Source organism: Actinia tenebrosa, unplaced genomic scaffold (assembly GCF_029948245.1).
Source record: "Actinia tenebrosa isolate PJP-AT-01 unplaced genomic scaffold, QUT_ActTen_1.0 PGA_scaffold5__44_contigs__length_20552954, whole genome shotgun sequence".
NCBI lineage: Eukaryota > Metazoa > Cnidaria > Anthozoa > Actiniaria > Actiniidae > Actinia > Actinia tenebrosa.
The window spans coordinates 5,860,961-5,867,562 of record NW_028292582.1 but is presented as its reverse complement, the minus strand read 5'-3'; the positions used below and the strand labels follow the sequence as shown (position 1 = coordinate 5,867,562).

Genomic DNA, 6,602 nt, shown 5'->3' with positions numbered 1-6,602 from the left:
CATGTGAAGTTCGGCGACATTGGACCCAATTAAGTTCGACCGATTAAATTTGGTAGCTCGAAGATATTGGTATATAGATTGATTGCCGAACAACCCCTTCATCAGTTGCTTCATGGCTCTGCCAAGTGAGCTTCTCCGGTAGAAATTGTTTTTCGTGGAAGATAAGCTTCTGAAGTAACCTGGACTATAGGCGAGTTTGGCCCTACAAGGACCGACCTTCCCATTCATTTTGGAAGGTTTTTTTTTAAATGACTCAAATTCTCCCAAAACACGTCACGAACATTATCAATAGACAAAAAAACACGCCATGGAAGGGAGGTAAATTTTATTGAAATATTTCCATTGAATTACGGTGTTTAAAAAAATCTCCATACATTGCCTTATAAATATATGAAAAACAGAGCTTGGGCTACCTGTGCTCAAATGAGCCGATCGACTATAAAACGCATAAATCATGTTAATGTATGCTTTGCACACATTTTAATTATTCTTTGCCACCACGCATGCGCCTTTAACAATTTTTTCAACATGGCTGTTGCAGTTGAATGCTGCAGCTCCAACCTCTTTCCCAGGGCCTTCTCCTCTCGCTTTTTTTCAAGTCAAGCGCCACATTCTTGGAAAAAAAAAGCGAGAAGAGAAGGCCCTGGAAACGAGGTTGCTGCAGCTCATGATTTGAATGGACTGGAATTATGATGGTGTAACCGCTGACTGCATGAACATGATTTTTTTGGTTTTATTTGTTTTAAGATCGACATAATCGTTTGACTCAATCAGTCGAACTTAATTATGTGAGTCGATTCCAAATAGAGTTATATTAGGTTCGGCTCATGTAATGTTCGACGTTTGACATTAGTCTAAGATATTAGCACGCGCAGATCGATAATTGAACATTTATCAATCGACTTACGTCATCTGCGAAAACTCACTTGCACGAAGTTACTTCCGTTAAAGGCTTGAATAGCTGTTTATATCAGGAACTGGAATCTCAGTCTTCGTTTTGAATATTTCCCCGCCGAAAACCATGTAAATTGCATTCAAATCTCTTAATTTTGTATTCGGTTTTGAGGAACTGAATACCCGCCGCTCTTTCAGCATTGAGTTTCGGGTAAATTTTGGGGGGCTCTTCAGTTGATTGAGGGTCTTTTGTCTTTGTTTTGTACACACCATACAGGATACAACTATTTCGACAAACGTTGTCGGCGACATCTGAAATCTGTGACCGAAATGAATTGTGGATTATAAGCCTGGTAATTGAAAAAAAATATTTTTATTTGAGTGGTAAACAAGAGAATATGAAGAAAGAGAGCACATCCCTGTGCCCCATAATTTTTTTTTCAAAATCTATTTATAGCTCTGCAAGCAAGCCTGAGCTAAGTATTTTAGCATGCGATTCCTGATTGGGCAGCAGATTGTAGTGGTGTCATGGGTAGACAAGAGATCGGCAGTGACTGAGCAAGCTTCATGCAGTTGACAAACCAAACATTCAATTATACGAGAAAATGTGTTACAGAAATTCCTTGAGAAATTCTAAAGTTTTTGAAGGAATAAATAAACAGCATATGTAAAAAATACTCAGCTGAGACAACATCATTCCAGCTTGTTTTTAAATCAAAACAATGGTCGTTCGATTGAGACTCATCATTTTTTGGAGTTGATTGCAGTAAAAAGAAGAGGTTTTAACCCTAAACCTAACTCTAATAACTCCACTAACCCTAACCCTAACTTCATTAGCCCTAAGCTAAACTCAATTGTACCTAACCCTAGCCCTAGCTCCACTAACCCTAACTCTACAGACTCTGACCCTAATTCCACTAACCCTAACCCTAACCCTATCCCTCTAGCCCCTTAACCCGTAATCCTAACCCTATCTCCACAAGCTCTAACCCTAACCCTAGTTTTCTAGCTCCTAACCCTAACCCTATCCCTAGCCCCTTAATCCCTAATCCTAACCCACCTCTCAAAACGTCAAGAAATCGCACGCTTCGACTATTCTCATCAAAATATTTGAAAGTTTAGCCAATAACCTTAGTTTCATATTTTGATTTATTGTTATGAGAGAAAAGGATTGATTTTACAGACGAACTAAGCAAGTCACTAGTATTTTAATTGCCACTGCTTGTCTCATAAAAACAAGATTAGAATTATTAATCTCCAGTCCATGTTTAGATATTGCTATCCATTGAATTCACAAACAAAACCAGTCTTGGCTCCAGCTATTAGCATTTGTATTTCTGGTTACTCTCTGCATAGTTTTTAACCCTTTCCTCAGTCATTTTAGGATTATTCTTTAGAGTCTTATGATAGAAACTCCTTGCAATATTTTCATATATTTGCTTCAGTTTCAGCTATGCTCGTAAGACTCGTTAGAAGAGTCGTTAGAATATCACATTTAGGTAATTACTTAAGTGTCAGATTGATTAGAGATTGACACCTGTCATAAAATCATTATGAATATAGCTCATGTAATTAGTTCAGCAGAGTGGAGTAGAGCTGGAGCCAATAAACATCTCGAAGGTTCTACCGAGAGCGGTTGTCCCTTAACATTATATCATACTCCGATGTTGCTAAAAATTTCAAACATAAAATGGGCTGGGGACCATTCTCGTTGCTTCTAGTCCTATGCGTAGAAGAAAAAAAAGCGCGGAACAAAACAAGAAAATTATCTTAAGCTACTTGATTGGGCTTTTTCAAACCTTCTAAATTTAGTATTATAATTCTGATAACTACGATTATCATTACTAGGATGGCCGAGTGGTTAAGGCGTTGGACTTAAGTTCCAGTGTACGAGTGTACGCGTGGGTTCGAACCCCACTCCTGGTATCCTTTTTTACCATCTTCTGCTTTGGAAAAGTACAAAGCGAAATACCTCACATTTCGCACGAAAAAAAAATCATAGGTTCAATAGGACGTTTGCATGATGGCGTCATTTGACTCCCACTACCAAGATGCTTTGCGAATTTTCTTTCTTATTTAAATTTGTATTCCCTCATGAGAATAGTAAGACAATTGGTGCCAATTAACTGAACAAAAGAAAGCGTACAAGGGAGTCTGGTAGTAGAGGTCAATGACGCCATCGTGCAAACGTCCTATTAGCCTGCAAAGAAAGCGTTCTTGTTGGTTTGGGAAATAACCGGGGTTTTGGGGGTACTTTGGAACGAGCGAGAATTGAAACCGAATGTTCCCTTTTTTTGCTAGGTCCGATTTTTCTCGCGGCCCCTTGGTCGAAACAGGAACCCCAAAACCCCGATTCTTCCTCAAACCCATCAAAAGAACGCCTGCTCTGCAGGCTGAGGTTCAATCATAGGTTGCTATCGATAAACGTCACCTACGGTAATAGCTGCGTCTTTTGTGGCTTGAAGAATCTTGGAGGTTGTTATGATCTCTTGTTTTCTGGTTTCATGTCGTAGAAATAGCTAAATGTAATAGCTCGAGGACTTATTTTGATATCTTATATTGATCCTACATCCGCTAGTTGTCCTTTAGCTAAACGCTTGTTTGCCTCCCAGTCAACTCCAGAAAGTCACGTGATTGGTAGTAAGCATGCATGTAAAAGATTCTAAGGCCCCCTGTTAATGCTGTAGTTTCATATGAGAAGACTCTCGCTACCAGTCTCGTAATCCCAAAACAAACAACAAGATCACGTGACCAGGATGGCCGAGTGGTTAATGTGCGAATTAGCGCGTGGGTTCGAGCCCCACTCCTGGTATGTTATTTTAACCATTTTACTGCTTTGGGAAATCGAATGTACCTTAATTGTCACTGGGCCAACAATTTGATAATTTCTATTACATACATGTAAATGATTCTTAGGCCCAATTTTTTATTTTGTAGTTTTGCATGGAAGACTCTCGTAACCAGTCTCTCTCATCCCAAAACAAGATCACGTGACTTGGATGTTTAATTCACGCAAACTAATCAAAAACATTTAAAAGCGCGCGCTTTTCCTTATAGGTATGACGTAGACCTCCTGACATTGACATCGAACATGATTATGCGAATTATCCCGGAGCAGGATAATGTAGGTATAACGCTGGTAAAACGTAACAAATGGGGGTTATTATTGGGGCACGGGATAATTGGCGTATATTATGTGGAATATCACATTGGTAAAAGGTAGGGAAATACAAGAGATTACACGCATTTTCCTATCTTGGAAAACGCCAGAAAAATGTATGGCAAAATGTAAGTTATCTCTTCATTTTACATGTCGGTAAAATGTGGGTATAACTTGGTAGGAAAACTCGAGCAAAACGAAGGTATAATCTGAAGTTATCCCCGCCTGTTAAAACGTAAGGATGATGCGTGATTATTTAAAAAATGAAAAAAACTTCCCGTCATTTTGAGCTTTAAGTTGTGAGGTCCATATGAAGCAAATGTATGGCAGTTTGATTACAAGTTATGTAGTTATGTAGTCGCTTGAAGGTTATTGTGGAGTTATTCTTCTAGATATCAGGGAAAACCCTAGACAGAAACGATCAACTATGATTGGTGGAATTTGTTTTGAATTGTTATTTGCATAATAGGAGAAGACCAGAGCAAATGTCGCGCTTGAGAGGGCAATTTTTTTGGGTGACATCACCTTTGAGGACAGGCTGTGTATCATGCCTCTCAAATTAATATATACGCATGTACTTTTCCGTTGGCCTTAAATGGACCCTTCTTAAAAGTATAGCGTATGCGAGGCTAACATGGAAATACAAAAGAAATGCCATCGACAAGAAGTGCGCTTTCTTTTGTATTTCCATGTAAGCCTCGCATACACTATACTTTTAAGAAGGGTCCTTTTAAGGCCAACCGAAAAGTTATAATAGTAATTGATCAGACGATAATGGAATATAAGTAAGTATTTCCAAATGCTATGAAAGGAGGTTAATCTTAATTTGTATGCTAAATTTGGATTCAACCAAACAATCCATCCTTGATTTAGTTAGCTTGTGGGCTTCTGACAACCGGATGAAACTTTAATGTTAAAAAGTTTAAGTGTTCGAGTTTCTTCAAAGAGAAACACCAGTTATCCGCTTTGACATTAAATGGTCGAGCGCTAGAAGCAGCTCTCATAAAGTGTGCTCTCATAAAGTTCTTGGACTAATCCAGAATTGAATAAACAAATCGCTTCGATAACCTCTAAAGCATCAAACGGCTTACGCATACTCCGTGTTCGCATTCTACGTTGAGGAAGTGTTCCCGCTGCAGACCTTGTTCAAATTTCAAGCCCAGCATAAAATATGTTGTGACGTTCGGTTCATGCCTAGCATTATGACTTCCGGTTTATGCCTAACACGATGACTTCCGGTTTATGCCCAGCATGAAATTCGATCTGATTTCCGGTTTATGCCCAGTATGATATTTTATCTGACTTCCGGTTCACATTCAGAAGGAATATTTTTACGGACATCATTCCCACTCTCTTCTCGGACACTTGATATACATCGTCGTAGCTCTTTACATTGCAAAAAATTGCCCGTACATTTGGAATATTTGCTCTTTTCTGTCTTTTTCCTCTCTTTCCAAAGCAAAAGATTGTTCTTAAAAGTAAAGTTATATAGCACCAGTAAACTGCGTGACACAACACCCTAAATGACCCTAAATCTTCTGTTCTTTCGCTAACTACCGTAGTAGTGTGTTTTCGAGAGGCTACGAAACCTAAGAAACCATAAGAGGCGAATGTATAGGCCAACAGATAGTATGAGCTTATAAAATCAGCAAAAATACGGTTCTAAATTTTAACAAATTCCTATGAATCATACACCAAAATGTTCAGGAAAGTCCAGGGTTTTCACATCCACTTCTATTTTGTTGACAGGTTCTGTTTTATTTCAAGGAGAGACGATTTTCTACCTTGACCCCGGTTATGTCATGCATTTTCTCTTGTAAAATACATCCAATAGCGTACATTCAACTCAAGTACGATGGGTTTTTTCAATAGAATTCAATCTAAACCATATAATACAGTCCGTGAATAGTTGAATTAAATGAATCCACTTCTGTTTTTTGCCTAGATAGTCATTATTTTGAGAAAAGATCCAAAAACCTTGTTTTTGAGACATAATTTGTATGGGCTCACATGAGGGGGCGTGAGCTTGAAATCGTAGCTGATCAAATGTTAACAGATTTTTTCTGGTGACATGAACGTGCATATAAGCCATTATGGGTACTCTTACTACTACTATTACTACTACTACTACTACTACTACTAATAATATAAGTTCTTATATAGCGCGTCCTAATAAACTCGAGGCGCTTTACAATAAACTAATTTATGTATATGATATAAATATTTACACCTTTTGCCGTTCATTAACAGAAAATGTACATTCATTTGTGCCAATAGTTGTATCAATAACGTGTAATGTACTTTCATCAACACCACAAGCAACATCATTAGCGCGGATCAACTTTCAATAACGATAATTGAATATGCGTGTACATTCATAGGCATCAATGGACAATCAATAGCGCGTTTGTACATTCACATGCTCGGAAAGTAGTTTCTTGTGCGCGAAATTCAACTTCAATAACACCAAATGACAAACAATTGCATTTATGGACAATCATTTACCCAAAAGTGAAAATTCATTAGTGCTATTAGCATAATCATTGAC

The 6,602-nt window shown here is 38.1% G+C and overlaps 1 non-coding gene across 1 annotated transcript; it reads left to right on the top strand.

The window, feature by feature from the left end:
• The first annotated feature begins 2,737 nt into the window (after nt 1-2,737).
• Trnal-uaa (transfer RNA leucine (anticodon UAA)) lies at nt 2,738-2,820 on the top strand. Its single transcript has one exon. It is a non-coding gene; the product is annotated as a tRNA-Leu (tRNA).
• The last annotated feature ends 3,782 nt before the right edge of the window (nt 2,821-6,602 follow it).